This window comes from Rhinolophus ferrumequinum, chromosome 4 (assembly GCF_004115265.2).
Source record: "Rhinolophus ferrumequinum isolate MPI-CBG mRhiFer1 chromosome 4, mRhiFer1_v1.p, whole genome shotgun sequence".
Classification (NCBI taxonomy): domain Eukaryota; kingdom Metazoa; phylum Chordata; class Mammalia; order Chiroptera; family Rhinolophidae; genus Rhinolophus; species Rhinolophus ferrumequinum.
Window position 1 is genome coordinate 59,298,388 of NC_046287.1, and position 16,364 is coordinate 59,314,751.

Genomic DNA, 16,364 nt, shown 5'->3' on the forward strand with positions numbered 1-16,364 from the left:
GCCTAGTCTCATCAGTAATCCATAAAACACCAAGCACACCCCACTCATCTCTCATGCTTTATGAAAAGTTAAAATTAAATCAGGGCAGCATTATTAAGCTAAGTGATTTTTGCTGGATTCGGATGAATTCCTGTGTGTGCAACATCGTTTGTTGGAAATGTGCCTGGGGTGCCAGTGGGCTCAGAATGCACATCCACTAGCTATTAGTGGAAATGGATCTGCTTACAATGGGGCATTTGAGGTTTCCCAGCCCTGGGACACTGACATTGCATGTAGGATCTTCATGCCTACAGCCCTGGATCCTCCAGTGCCCAGCAGCCCTTAAAAGCAGGAAGGGGAGATGTAGGACAAAAGTGATTCCGGAAACGCGGCAGCAGATGCCATGTCTGTGCAATGATGGAATTCCAGAGGAGAACTGTAGGGGATCATCTTCTTTCAAGGGGCCCTGGAAGGTCAGGGTTGGCTGTACTATATTCTGAGAATGCCATGTTTCAGGGATGCTGTGAAACCAAATTGTTGAACCAAATTCGGGAACACGTAGCTGGCTTGGAGCTTGGCGTATCTGAGGTAGCTGTGAGGCTGAGGCTTTATTGTTCCCGTTCACTTGCTTCATGGCTTTATTACCTTTGGAGAAACTGGAAAGTGAGTTGGTTTGACATTCCAAATATTTGCTGGGAAAACCAGATTGTTGTTCAGAAAATGGTGGAAGGAAGGATATCTTTTAGAGCTCAGACTTTCACATTCTGTCTGGTGTAGTGAACACAGCATAAGATGGAGTCAGACAGTCTGGGTTAGAGTCTCAGCTTTATAAACTGAGGGGGTGGAACTTTAGGTGACTTTCTAAATTCCAGTTTCTTTTTAAGTCCCAGTAAAATAAAAATGATGTACTTTCCCCAAGGACTATTGTTGGGGATAGATAAACCATGTATTTAAATCACCTAGCTGGGGGTTCAGCATGGAAAAGAGGCTGGGTCAATGTTCATTGTTCATCCTTTGTGGACCTGGGAGGAGAGTGGTCTGGGGTCACTGACAGGGTTGCCCTGGGGTTTGAAATCACATCCTGCCTGGAAGGCCACTCTGCCATTAGGCAATCCAGTTCCTCTGTGCTCCAGATGTACACAGGTCTCATGCTCCGAAACCAGTGTAGACGGAGTTGTGTGGAAAAACTTGTGTGAAAGGGATGTTTTCTGAGTGATAGCAGTCTTGGTGTGTATTGGCCCTTTTAATTCAGTATTCACACCTTCCTTTTTGTCTTGGGCTTTGTAGTGCAAAACATTGTGTGAAGCTGAGAAGTGGGAGAGAGTGGCATTTGTCCATCTGTTTGCTACCAGTCCTTGAGAACTGTGAATTCAGCAAAAGGTTGGTTCTCTCAGTCTTGCCCTTGCGAAAAGATATCCACATACACACACATACAGAATACATTTTTAGGGAATATCGTATCAAAATTTGCCAATAAGATTTAATTTCACATTTTTATGTGTGACCCGGTTCAGAATTCATTCAGTAAAATTCTGTGCTGGGCACAATGTCACTCTTTAATTTAAAGAACTGACTTCCTAAGTAGAGGAAGAATTTCAAGAAGTGTTTCAATAAAAGTGCTCAGGATTTTATATTGTAGGAGCTTGGTACTTTATAAATATTGGAATTTCATATCATCCAAATCAGCTTCAGTGCATTTTCAATTTTTGATATGTTGTGACATATAGTGCAGTTTTTGAGAAATATAATTCGGTAGACTTTTTACAGCCATCACCTAATATGTAGAGGCTGTCTTTATATTTTCTCAAATTCAATTTATATCATCACAGTGCATAAAAAGTCCAGTCACTTTAACAATTCACAACCCCACTCTAGTCACAGAGACAAAGAATTTAGAATGGAGACAGTGTACCACCTATATGACTTGGGGCATGATGTTGTCACCAGTTCATGGTTGCCAGTAATTGTGGCAGGTACCCAGGCCACACCGGGTAAGTATGACACTTCACCTCTCTTGCCCTTGCTACTAAGATGCCTCAGCCATCATCTCAGCCATCAGAATCACCTTTTCCCACTCCCGGGGGGAAGACTTGTGGTTTGCCAACATTGCCATCTATCTTAGAGCCACCCTGCCTGACATCCCACAGTCAGAGATTCATTTTTCTCAATTTACCCCCAATTTCTTTAGAAATATACTTTCAGGTATGTAAGGTTTTAGTGATGTATTCGATCGAGTGATTTAGTGATGTGGGTATATATCCACTGTTGTCAGGGGAGAAGGGGAAACTCTCAAAGGGAAAATGAATCTCAACATAGGCCATTTTCTGATGATTTTCAGGACACTGGTGAATTGGCAAATGCCTTTCCAGGGTAAAATGGGCCAGATTTCCTGGGCCTGGAACAACACAACTCTGGTTTATTTCATCCAAGCAAAAGTCAGATGCATTCATTTATTCAAAATTCAGAAGGCTGTTTAATCAAGGCATTTAATTCTATACCATGCACAAACATTGCTTGGTTATCTTCTATGAGTTGGAAATTGTGCAAGGCACAAGAGATACAGGGATGAATAAGATATGGATAAAATATAGTCACATTTTTTAGGACTTTATGATCTAATTGCTGAGCAAGTAATAATGTTTGATAATCATTTTATATAGGTAAATGCTACAACAAAAATATAAGCGTGTATAACCGTGTGTGTGTGTGTGTGTGTGTGTGTGTGTAATCTTTACATGAATACTAGATCATGAGTATTGGTAATAGATAGCTTTGCTTTGGTTTCTGACATACATTAATGATCTTCACAAGGCCTTCCATAATTGGTATCTCATAAAAGTATACTATTCTGATTAATTTGGGGGGGGGGAATTTCATCTGTTCTCCTGTTTCAGTGACCATCACTATATGGATCTTCCTTAAATCTGTATTTCCACTCTAGTTCTTGCTCTGAGTTGCTTACTCTGGTATATTTGTTACCTACTGGGCATTTCTACTTGAAAGCTCTGCAGGAACTTAAACATAGCCAGTTGTAAATTGAACCCAACATCTACATCCCCATTCCCGGCCTCACCTTTAACTTCCTCCTAGCTTGTTCTCTGATACAGTAATGGTACCACCATTCAAGCCGAATGCCGGGGCATAGTTCTTGACTCTTCCTTTTCATTTAACCACTTCTTTCAAAGGATCCTCAACACATGCACATTCTACTTACTGATTTCTTTTGTACCTCCATGTTTTCCAAATTCTTTCCCATTTCTAGAGAAGCCCACCATATTCTTTCACATGGTTTTATATATGCACTCCTAACCAGTTGTCTCACTTCCAGTCTTGGTTATTTCTAAACATTTTCTACACTCTAGTAAGGGTAATACAAATCTGATCCCCTCGTTTCCCTACTTAAAGTTCTTTAAAAGTCCATATTATCCTTGTCATAGAGACTAAACTTATGCATAAGGCTTACATGGCACTGTCGGGTTTGTTCACTGCTTTTGTTCCAGACTCATCTCTTGCTGCTATTCTTGCCCTCCCCACACCCCCCAAACAATCTTTGGATCACCAGAATGGCTATCTGTTCCTTGAATGTATCATCTGTTTTCATCCTTCAGTCCTTTGCACAGCTAATTCTTTCTGCCAAGCACAGTCTTCTCAGTCTTAATTCATCCATCACATATCTACAGAGCACTCAGCGCATGCCCTCTCCTGGACTGAGTGCTGGTAGACACAAAATAGATATTCTCCCTCCCCATAGGGTTTTGAACTAGTTGAGGAGGCCAGTGTTAAATATGAATATGTAAATACAAATGGTGATAAGTAAGGGAAGGAACAGGGACTATAAGAGAATGTGAGAAGAGCCTAATTTAGGTTGAGAGGGCTGCTTAGGGAGGTCTTCCTTGAGGCAGTGTGGAGAGCTGAGACCTGTTTCCCTTTGGGTCTTTCTTTCACTGCTTCCTCTAGGAAGCTTCTGCTGGCCTTCCAAATTGTAGTTTTAATGGTCCTTGGGGCCAATGCAGCACCACACACTGCCCTGATAGATTTTTTTTTTTGTCCTATTATATTGCAGCCACTGGTCCATCTCTAGATTGTAAGCACCATGAGGGCAACATCAGAGCCTAGCTTCCTGCATCTCTGATTTTAAGCACACAAATAGTTACTCATGAATATCTGTTGACAATTAGTGGTAAAGTTGGAATATCTTCCAACTTGGTAATGTGAGAGACACTATAGTATGTGGTCTGTGTTCTCTGCCAAAATTCTCCATGGGGTGAAAAGATTTGGCAGTCATTGTCCTAATGTCCAAGGTGGCCAACCCACATCTCTAGGGATGTATGTCACTGTCAACTGTGGCTCTTCACAGAGTTTCATATGTGGTCCTGGAAGCAAGCAGGAAGAGACGTCACAATGAAAAGAAATATCATATCCTTTGAAAGGAAGTAAGATGATATTGGATATTGTAGGAAGTGAAAATATGTCTGTTCTAATCATAAATTAATTATATCTAAATTCAAGGGGGAGGACAAAGTTTGACAATAACCCTGGTGAATACTGGCTTATATTTGGGTTCAGTTTGGCTGCCACTCGTATAGATAGATTTACTTTGAGTTCTTGGATCTCCTCCCTCACCTCAGGATGGTACTAAAACCATGCCAATGATCATTTTCTTTTGGACTGAAAGATCTCTAGGAAAAAGGCTTTTGTGGCAGAGTCACTACCAAACATTGTGTATATGCAAGTATTACCGTGTTTCCTCAAAAATAAGACCTAACCAGACCATCAACTCTAATGGGTCCTTTGGAGCAAAAATTAATATAAGACTGGGTCTTCTAGAATGTGATATAATACTGGATCATATATTAATTTTTGCTCCAAAGGACGCAATAGAGCTGATGGTCCGGCTAGGTCTTATTTTTGGGGAAATGATATTATCCATATTTTCAGATGTGGAAAATGAGGCTGAATGATCTGTGACTTGACCTGTGACTTGTCCAGACGTAGATCCCAGAGCTGGGTTTAGTCCTTGATCCAACTGGCCACACAGTCATTATTCTTTTTGCTATATCACATAGAATTTTGTCAACTTTTCAGTAAATAGAATTGACAACCTCTTCCTTCAGACTAACCTCAACATCTTTCTCTGTATTTTAAAGTTGATTTGAGTAGTAAGGCTGAAAAGTAGTTCTGGGAGATAGGGAAGAAATAGCTCCCATGAAATCACTACATTAAAATGTGAAATGCTGTCGTCCTACTTACCCTTACTGTACTTAACCCTTGTGACTTACCTTCGCTATTCAGTTATCTCGAAGCTTGGTTATACTGCAGGGCAACTTCTATTTCCCACCACTGCCATTGCAGTTGGTGCATATCTCACGTGAACACACAGCACTTGCTTTGCCATCTCATAGGATACATATAGACTGGTAGCAGAGTTACTCCAACTTATCATGAGCTACTGCTCTTAATCAGAACTGTTTTGCTTATGTTAAAAGCCCACTAAAGGCAATATCCAGGCCTATGCTTCTCCTTGTCTGACAATTAACTCAGAATCTGTAAGGGGTGTGTGTGTGTGTGTGTGTGTGTGTGTGTGTGTGTGTGTGTGTGTTTGTTGCTAGACCCTCCAACTGCCACTCAAGGATTTTAGGAGAGTAAAGATTTAGGTTTCCATACATGTACTGCTTGTGGGGAGAGGAGAGAGTGCAGAGGAAAAGGAAGGAGTGTCACTTTTTCTCTGTGGATTTACGTCACTGGTTAAGCCTTCATCCTCTCATGAGGGTCAGGGAGTTACCCTCCCTGTCAGGGAGAGCTACCTGGGATGGCTTTCCCCACAGTTTCTACGGCAGGGGGCCTTGAAGGCAGGCATGTGACTTCACTGGGTATTTTGCATAAATCCAATTTCCCTGGAAAACACAATCCTTCTGAAGTTGCTGAGGTCAGGAACAGCAAGGCAGGCACCAGCAGTCTTGGCCCAGCTGGGAAGGAAACAGCATTTACATAGTGCTTATTCTGTGGTCAAGGGCAATTACAAAGGCTTTCTGTGGACCTCAGGAGTCCCCCTCCCATTTAATTAGGTGCAAGCAAAAAGCATCTTAATGATAAGAGGATGCCAGGACACGACCATGCTTTGTCATTGATCATAAACACAGCTGTCCTGTGGGGTCACCTTTTGTCTCACAGGGCAGGTAATTGGCAAAAACACATGCACATTGGGTGAGGACAGATTTCATGTATTCGATCATGTTGACAAAGAGGACAGGGGGCTGGCAGATGAACATGATGGACAAGAACAGAAGAGGAGCTGTGAGGAGAAGGAATTTCTAATGAGAGGAGTTTGCTAGAACTTTGAGAACTGAGGTGAACTGTTCATGGGTGTAGTAGATAATATGAGCTGAGGGGTATGGGAAACCCTTCTCATACCATCTCTGTTGCTGGCCTTTCATGAAGCCTAAAAATGTTCTAATCAGTCATTCTTCTGGGTCAAGACATTGAATCTAAGACCCAGAGAAGTGAAGCCAACTTCTCAAGCAGAGGTAACATTTTAACCTGTCATAATTCATGACCACTTTCATACCCTTGCCTATTAAACCTCTCAATCTTAGGGTCCAGTGGGAAGAGCATAAAGTCACTACCTCATCTTAATGCCGAGGCAACACCCAGTGATTGAAGGTCTGTGCTGCCCAAATCCTTGTTCTGAGGAGATTTCAGGGAGCTTATGATCTAATAAAAGGCAAAAGAAAAAACTCAAATATATCAAAGTATAAAGTGTAAGGTTCAAAAAAGGTGAAAATGAACACCACCTTACCTCCTCATAGATTTCCTTGTTTTATTAGTGGCAAATTTCTTCTTCCTGTCTGTCCAGTTGAACTTTGGAGTCACCTTTGACTTTCCGTTTCTTCAGGTTCCTCATGTGAAAAAAAATCATTGAAGTATATTTTGAAGCATACAGTAAAATGCATGGATCTTAAGTGTAGAGTTCAATGAGTTTTGACAAATGTTTATATTGTGTTACTCTCACCCAAATAAAAATTTACAACCTGACAATCCCCCCTGCCCTCTAGTCAACAACTTCCCCTCCATGCAGGCAACCACTGTTCTGATTTTTCTCATAAACCAGGTCTGACAGTTAAGTTCACCAACTTGTTGCATCAACGTTGCTAGCCTTTTTTATATCAGAGGGATTATGCATTATGAATTTGTACCAACTGGGCAAACAGTTAACCAAGTTTTCCTATTTGGAAGTGCTCATAAGGCTGTGTGAAAAAGATGAAAACGACCTGAACTTTTCACCAACAATTCATGGCTCTTGCATCACAACAACACACCAGCTCACATGGCACCATCTGTGAGGGAGTTTTCAGCCAGTAAACAAATAACTGTATTGGAACACCCTCCCTACTCACCTGATCTGGCCTCCAGTGACTTCTTTCTTTACCTGAAGATAAAGGAAATATTGAAAGGAAGACATTTTGATGACATTCAGGACATCAAGGGTAAAACAATGACAGCTCTGTTGGCCATTCTAGAAAAAGAGTTCCAGAATTGCTTTGAAGGGCCAACTAGGCACTGGTGTCAGTGCATAGCTTCCCAAGGGGAGTAGTTCGAAAGTGATTGTAGTGATATTCAGCCATGAGGTATGTAGCATTTTTTCTAGGATGAGTTTGCAAACTTAATCGTCAAATCTTGTAGCATAGTCTTGCCTTTTCTTGAACTTATATAAATGGAATCATACATTATGTACTCTTTTATGTCTAACTTCTTTTGCTACACATAACTGTGTTTTTGTGAGATTGTTCTTTATTTTGGCAGTGCATTCCTTTTTATTGAGTTGCATTCCATCTTATGAATATACTAAAACTTGATTTTCTATTTTCCTGTTGATAGATATATGGGATATTTTCATTTTTTTACTTTTATGAGCAAAGTTATTCTGTATATTCTTACATGGGTCTTTTTGGGGTTCTATGTTTTCATTTCTCTTGGATAAATATCTGGGAGTAAAATAGTAGGGTCATAGAGTATGTGTCTATTTCATGTCAACAATAATTGCTAAACAGTTTTTTAAAGTGAATGTACCATTTTCACTCTCAGCAGCAATGCATGAGAATTTGGAAGGCTGTCTATTCTCAAAATTTGGTATTGTCAGCCTTTTATATAGTGTAATTTTAGTAGGTGTGTAGTGGAATCTCACTGTAATTTCTCACATAAAATTAACCATGAAGTCCCAGTGAATCCTTTCTTGACATTGTCTCCTAGATGCATCTTTTTATTTCCTTTTTTTTTCTTTTTTAAATAGTCATAGCCTAATCTTGATCAACTCTCATCTGAACTAAGTGGTGATCTCTTTGCTTGCCTCCCTTCCTTTAGGCAACCAGGCTGCTTGTTTTGCCCTGGTGGCTTCCGGATCACTTTAGACCTTTGCTGCTGGAAACTTTTAATGACTAACACCAATATCAGGAGTTCTCAAACTTTTAATTAATTATGATTGTAGTGGTGAACTCTTTCTTCAGAGTGGAGCTTGTCTAGTTGAAGGGAGATGGAAACCTGCTTGTTCATCATTCCTATTTGTCCTCCCTGTACAGTTGTAGCTCCCGAGGTTCCTTTGTGAATTCCTTCTGCTCTTTAGAGTATATGTTGGAAACCGCAAATTGACCAGACCCTCCTTGACCTGGCACCTGTCCACATCTAGAGTACAGCTCCCACATGTCCGTCACATTCCCTTCCAGCCATATATCAGTGCACATGGTCTCCTGAATGCAAAATGCTCTCCTAGGCCTTAAGGCTTCTGCTCTGCAGCTCCCTGTCCTCAGAAAGTACTTCTCTGCCCATCTTCCAATGTCTGCCTGGGAAAATTTGACATCTTTTGTGCCACGATGCTCAAGCATCTGTCCTTTATGACGTCTTCAGGGTTGATGGCTCCTTGCTTTATGCCCCCACCTTTCCTTGTACATACCTTGCTGGGCTGCAGTAGTCTTAATCAAATTTGTTTCCCCAGTGCCCAGAAGTCTGACATTCAATTTACATTATGACCTCAACCTACTCTTCTTACATTATCTTCACTAATTTCCATGCTTTAAACTTATGCTCTTGCCAGAGTGCTGCACCTACTATACTGTACAAGAATTTTTCTCCATGCCTTTGCCCATAATGCCCTCGCTCACCTGGAATACCCTCTTCCCGTTGTCTACTTTTTCCAATCCTTTCCATCTTGTATTGACCCCCCAATTTTGCTTCCGAATATAGGACACCTATTCCAGCAGTGAACTGTTTCTCCTCTGAATTATTCTTAGTATTTACAAATTTCTTTGTCACTCATCACATTCTTCCTAAAGACCCACCATCTACTTAGAGAGTTGAGACAAATACAAATGAAGAGATAGCAACCGCATGCTTTAGACTTAATTGTATCCCATTCCCTTCCCACATAGCCTGTGAAGACTAACACTTACTGGGGCTCATGTACTTTCCAGAGTATGTGGGTCTTGTGGGAGGGATAACTAGATGGAACCCCACCTTAGATAGTGGTGGTGAGCATCATAATAGCATCAAAAGCTGGAAGGATAGAGCTATCCACGTAAATGGTGGGTAGACCTGAAAAATAAGTTTCACTGTTACCATTATTTGTCACTGGTTGGTTCTGTTTGGTAAAATGCTTCAACCTCCATGAGAGTTGGTTCTGATTCCATCAAGTGCCACTGGCTCTGTGGTGGAGGGTGAAATTTGCTGGAAGAACAATAGTTTTATCTCTGCTGAAGGTGTCTTGGCCCTCTGCTTGGAATCATCCAAGTCTAGCAACTGAGTCTGAGGAGTTTTGTGTCATTTGGCACCAAGGTCATCCAAGCAGTGAACAGACAAGCCCATAACCACAGGGAATGATGCTCCTGGGCTCCATTAGGATTCAGGACAGACTTGCTCTGCAGGGTAAAGCACCACAGCTTGTCAGAAAAGTTATGCAGGCTCAAAGCATTTCTAGTCTGGACAAACCATTTACAAAGAGCCTAAGTTAAGTGGGCAGGTGGCCAATTTTTGAAGTCTAGTGTCATGTGAAATGAACACAAACAGCAGGGGATGCAGGAAAACCATGGATGCCACTGTGTTCAAATTAGCTGTGGGAGTTTCAGGTATTGTTGCTGTACAGTATTCATCTGGCATAAACTCGACCTCAGAAATGCCCTACCTGTCCTTGAATGTTGATCTTCCATTAAACCAACTTTATCTCCCCCCACCGCCACCCCGCCTCCGCCCCATGATTACCCCTTTTGGAGAATCTCAGTATTTCCTTTTCTCTCTTTTTCTTTCATCCAAATGCAGAAACTTACACCACTGGTATCTAGCTGGGGTCTTTTGCCTTCTCTTCTGTACTGTTTTAACTTCCAGAGCTGTGCGCACACATCTTGCTGCCATCCCTCCTCCCTGACTGTGCTGGCTCCACCTGTGGTCTTGGGCTGAGGCCGTGGTCTTCAGACTCCACGTTAGGTGGATTGCTTGAAGTGAGGGGGGAGGAGAAATCCGAAAGCCTGAGCTAGCTCTGCCAAAGGACCTTCTAGAATCCCGGCCTACCTAATCCACTTGCCTCCTGCAGGCCCATGGGTTGGCATTGCCTCAGCACTTTAAATTCTCATTGTAATCTCTAGTTTCTTATCACCGACATTCCTTTGCATCGTTCAGCGTTCTTTTATTTATCTGTTGTTTACATAACTGTATTTTAAACTCCCAGAAAAGGGAATTTGTCTTTCTTTCTTTTGTGCTGTCCTAGCCTCAATGGCCACAGGAATTTAGAACTAGGTCTACATACAGTTGGTGCTCAATAAATGTTTGCACTTTAGGGTTTTTCACTAGTAAGTCATTGAGAACATTGGCTCACAAAACGTAGCCCGATGACCGATGACCAGTTTTCCTAAGACCTTTGCAGGAAGTTTGTGAGGTCAAAATTGTTTTCAAAATAATATTAAGGTGTTATTTGCCTTTTCCACTGTGTTCAAACTTGGACCGACAAGGCAAAAGCAAAGATGGGTGAAACTGCTGGTGCCTTAGTCCAAAACAAGGCAATGGCACCAAACTGTAGTATAAGTCAGTACAACTGCCACATACTTGAAGTAGTAAAAAAAATAAAAATAAAAAATTGCCAGTTTCACTTAAGTCCTAGTTGAAATTTTAGAAATTGTTTATTAAATGTCAATCCTTGAGTACATTTACTTTAATATCCTGCGTGATAAAATTGGAATAATAGATACATAAGGACTTCTGTTTCATACTAATGTACAAAGGTTGTCTTGAGGAAAAGTGCTTGTTCAGTTGTTTGAGTTATGAACTGACCTAGAGCTTTCTCCATGGAACACTATTTTTACTTGAAAAAATATCTGGTAGACAAACTGTGGCAATTCAGATTTAAATATTTAGGAGACATTTTCTTAAAATTGAATGAAATGAGTCTGGCATTTCAAGGAATACAACTGACCATGTTTTTTGCCAGTGATAAAATTCAAGCATTCAAGTGAAAATTTGAATTTTGGAAAATTCGTATCTGTCACAATGAACTTGACTACTTCCCAAACCTTAAAGTCTTTTCTGAAGAGGTAGTTGATATTAACAATTTTTTCATATTGTATAATAGAATGTGTCAACATTTGTAAGATCTACATAACTCAGTGAACTGTTTTCCAAATAATCAATGCATGTTATTATGAAATCATCGATTGGTAGAAGATCTATCCAAAATGCAAGATAAACCAACAGAGTTTAATATAGCAAAGTGCAAAAATTTTCCTGATATGGTTTCTTATTTCATATTCCAACTAACCCTTAAGAAGCTACCTCTTGTCAAATTTTGGTATAGTATCAAAGAAAAAATATATGTAATTATCTGATAAGACTAGTAAATCTTCCCTTTTCCAACTACATATCTGTGTGAACAGTATTTTCTTCATATAGTTCAACTAATAAAGCAGCATGTCACAACAAATTAAATGCAGACACAAATACTAGAATCCAGTTCTTTTTAACTAAGGGAGACATGAAAGAGATTTGCAAAAAGGTAAAAAAGCGCCATTCTTCACATGAATTTTTAAAAATATAGTTCTTAAAAATAAATCTTTTATTTCGAAATAATTTCACATTCATAGTAAAGTTCCAAAATAGTACAAAGAGTTTCCATATACCCTTCACTCAGTTTTCCCTGAATTTAACATCTGACATTACCATGGTATATTTGTCAAAACTAAGAAATTAACTTCGGTACACAGCTATTAACTAAATTATAGACTTTATTTGGATTTCACCAGTTTTCCCATTAATGTCCTTTTGCTGTTCCAATATCTAATCTAGGATACCACACTGTGTTTAGAATATAGTTAATTTTATATAAATATATTATTTATATATTTATGTGACATATAATGATTCGTTATTAGTTACTTTAAGATGAGTTAATAAATATTTTTCAAATTTCTCAGTTTTAATTTCTATCACAGTAAATTCTGATAGATATGACCCACATAAACAAAAGCTCTTTTGGATTTTCAACAGTTTTTACATATGTGAAGGGGTACTGAGACAAAAAGTTGAAATGCTGACCTAGAATATTCTGTAAGAAGAGAATGTTTGTGTTTGCAAACAGCTAACCTGTAAGGGTAGTCATAAGGTTGAAGGTTTACATAATGTCTCTGGAGAGTTTATTCCCTTCCCCTCCCTCAATGTGATCTATAAATAACCATGAGTGTGCAAAAACAAATTCAGTGAGAAAGAACCTGGGTACTGGAGACAGTGCTACATCAAACCACTTAGTTTAGTCAGCCTCATAAATGTTAATTGAGTACAGACTATGTACCTGGTGGTACTCCAGGTACTGGGGATAGAGCTGTTCTTAAGATAGAGTGAGTCTCTATCTAAAGAGCTTAAAATTGTGTGTGTGGGTAGTTAGACAATAAACACATAAATAAAGAAGTTACATCACTTAATGTACTGGTACATGGTCTAAAGCAGAGAAAATACGGTGCTGTGGTAGAGAGCAACAGGGGAGAGGTGGGTGGGTTCTTAGGTGGGGCTGTCATATTTGGAAGAAGGCAGCCAGGGGAATATCTGGTGGAGAAACAATCCAAGTATGAGCTGGGTGCTTTCAAGTGGATGGAGGGAAGGCCAGCGAGGCTGGAGCATGGTGAGTGAGGATGAGAGTAGGGGAGGATACAGCTAAAGAGGCAGGCAGGTTACAGATCAGGGAGGGCTCATGGGCCTTGAACGAGGTTTGGATTCTATTCTCATTGCCTGAGAAGACTTGCTAGACTTTAAGCAGGGAGTGACAGTGTCTGGTTGACTGGTGAAACCATCATAGCTGCCTTAAGGATGGGCTGACTGTGAGGTGGCAAGATGGAGGTTGGGGTAACAGTTTGGCAGTGCAGTGTCCAGGTAAGAGATGATGGTGGCTTTGGCTCCACGTGTACTGCCGGAGATAGTAAGACACTGTCAGATTCAGGATCTATTTTGAGTTTGAAGCAGCATGTCTTGCTAATAGATTGGATGTGAGTGGGAAGGAAAGAGAAATCAAAGAGGAATCTTAGGTTTCTGTCTTGAGCAGCTGGGTGAATAGTTGTGTCATTTACTGAGATGGGAAAACCTTGAGGCGAGTGAATTCACAGGTGGTATTCAGTAGTTCTCCTTGGATTCAAATTAGGTTTGAGCCCTCTTGGATATCCAGGCATCTAAACTACAATTTAATTGAGCAGATATTGGTCAAGTACCCACTCTGTGCAGGACAAGGATCTAGGCGTTGAAGGATACCCTCGTGAATCGCACACACACACACACACACACACACACACGCACACACGGAACCATGTTTATCCTTCTCTCTCATCATGGTGTTTTGGAAGCAGAGAAGATGGAATGACTAATACCATCTGACGAATTATCCTCTCTTCCCACCCTATTTGTGGGGACATATGAGGATGACCAAGATACAGGAAAATATCTAGTAATCAGGCCAGGAGGTGGTTTTTTAGGGGACAGGTAGCATGATTGGGTAACCATTTTGCCAATTTTTGGAACCCCAGTGATATAAATATATCATCCTTTATCTCTTTCTCCTGGGAAGCTTAGAACATTTTATCTTCTTCTTTCCTGTATCAGTGGGAGAGAGGTGGGTGGAGGAATCTCATTACTTATAAACATATTACGAGTAAATAATGAAAGTATTCAGAACAGCAGAAAAGAAGACTGTTCCTTCTGGAGTGCCTGGCCATGGTTTTTGGTTTAAAGATGATGAAAACAGAGCAGCTGTGTGCTGAGAGTGGCCTGCAATCAGCCATGGCCACTCTGGACTGGGGAAGAAGCTGGTGGTTTTTGCTGCTTCCTCACACTCCCTGCAGCCTCTACCTCATTTCTAAATCTGCAGACTGGGTTTTCTGGGTCTCTCTAGGCAGCTGTGCAGACCTGACCTGGCAACTTGTGATGCCAGCATGAGGTGGTACCCATCAGCCTGACAGCAGCTTGTCATCCCTGCATGACTTGCCATCTGCCAGGAACAGAGAGAACTGACCTGCAGGGGACCTCTGAGCTCCCCTTGGTGCCGAGTCTGGAGTCCTTTCCAAAACAGATTCTTTGGGGCTGGCTGGAATAATGCAGGCACTGACTTTGTTTTTGTGATCAGGAATCATAGTGAAGGGATTTTTGAATTGAAGAAGGGACTGGTTGAAGAATTATACAATCCCCCCAGATCAGTAATATTATTGATAGTAATGACAGTGATAGTAGTTACCATTTATTTAATCCCAATTATGCACCAAGCTTTTAGTTACTTTATATTCTTTGTTCTCCTCACCACAATGACATGATGTGGTTATTATTATCCCGATTTTATTGATGAGTACACTGAGTCTCAGAGATGAAGTAACTCCCCCAAATATCTATAACTAGCAAATGGCAAAGTCAGCTGTCACACCTTGATGTCCCCAACACCTGTGTTTTTTTACTCTGTTATATACTGATGCCTGACTTCTGCCTAACTCACCTCCCACTTTTCTCCAGAATGGTCAGTTGCTTTAGGTTCCTCTAAAGAGCAGAAAATAATTACTATGTTTTTGGGTGTTGGTGTTAGGGGGACCTTCGTTCAAATGCTCTATTGCATTTCTGGGAAATCTCAGGTAGAAAACCTGACATGATCCACACTGGCCACGAGTGTAGAGTCGGGGTCACGGAGTGGAGTATGACTTCCATGTAGAGGAGACATTGCACCTTCAGGGTGGCCTTCTTTCTTAAGGCCAGGTAGGCTTTGGGATAGTCATTTCCCTCTAAGAGTCACTGTCTACCATTTGAAGCCCTTTCCCTTGTTTCTCTAGTCTGTTGGGTGTCATTTTCTTCTCCTAGAGTTAATATCTTTTTCCCAGGATGGCTGATGGCATGAGGAGGTAGACAGAAAGGGCACCAAGTCCAGAGCTCCAGCAAACAAACCACTTTTCATTTTCAAAATTACCCACTGAATGTTGCCTGGTCCCTGTGGTTCTGAGGAAAAGGCTGGGGCTTAAATTAAAGGCATATCATGTGTGCTTTTGAAATAGACTTGACATGATCCATGGATAGGTTAGCACAGCCAAGAAGGGCTGACCTCAGGTTTTCTTGCCAGCGCCCTGCAAACACCAGACTTGATTTAAGTGGGCTCATCCCACTGGTGGATGGACTTCAGTTACCATGTAGAAGTAATGCCAGGGAAAACTCCCAGGACAGAAGTCACCTCAGCAGTTACCTTCATTTGCGTTATCACCCAATTACAGAGAACATGTAAGATATTTGGGGAAGAACAATTTTTCTTGCAGTTGGCAATGGATGGAGATCTTTGAGAATGCAGTATGTGACATGTAAGGCGAGCTGGCTGCCTCAGGCCTAAAGGAGCACCTTCTAGAGTTTGAAAGAGGAGTGGGTGAACTCCTTTTCTTATAGAGAGCAAGGTGTGGAAATTTTCCTGGGCTGCCCTTTGCCTTTCCACCTTCTCCCCTTCTCTGTCCTTTGTCAGTGTCCCCTGCTTTAATTAGAGAGACTAAACTACTTTGGGAACCAGCCAAACTCTCTCTTTGTTCACTCAAAGTCTCAAGGAGGCACCAATAATGCAACGAACTCACTGATATCATATAGAACACTGTGGCTTGTGGAACATTTTCAAGTATAACGCGTCATTTAATACCTTAGTGTGACAAGGAGGGCAAATATGACAGTACCCATTTTATATATAGAGGGAGAGACCGACACTGAGAGGCTGTTTTCTCCAAGGTGACTATATTTTCCCCATTTCTTTTTCATAAGAGCTTAGGAAAGCGGGATACATTTAAAAGCCAAGCAGAATAGCCTGAACTTACACTTCAAGTTTTCTTTTTAAAACGAAATCTTCTCTTTCTACCCTTAAAAGGTTG

The 16,364-nt window shown here is 40.9% G+C and overlaps 1 protein-coding gene across 3 annotated transcripts in view; it reads left to right on the forward strand.

Annotated features, from left to right (window-relative positions):
- Positions 1-16,364, forward strand: part of ZMAT4 (zinc finger matrin-type 4) — a 325,908-nt gene that overhangs the window by 35,870 nt on the left and 273,674 nt on the right. Inside the window, exon 2 of one of the 3 annotated variants that reach the window (XM_033104619.1) lies at positions 1,267-1,359. The exons of the other annotated variants lie outside the window; for them this stretch is intronic. The gene's annotated coding sequence lies outside the window, so the exon portion shown is untranslated. The remainder of the gene's footprint in view (positions 1-1,266; positions 1,360-16,364) is intronic. 3 annotated transcript variants of the gene reach the window in all.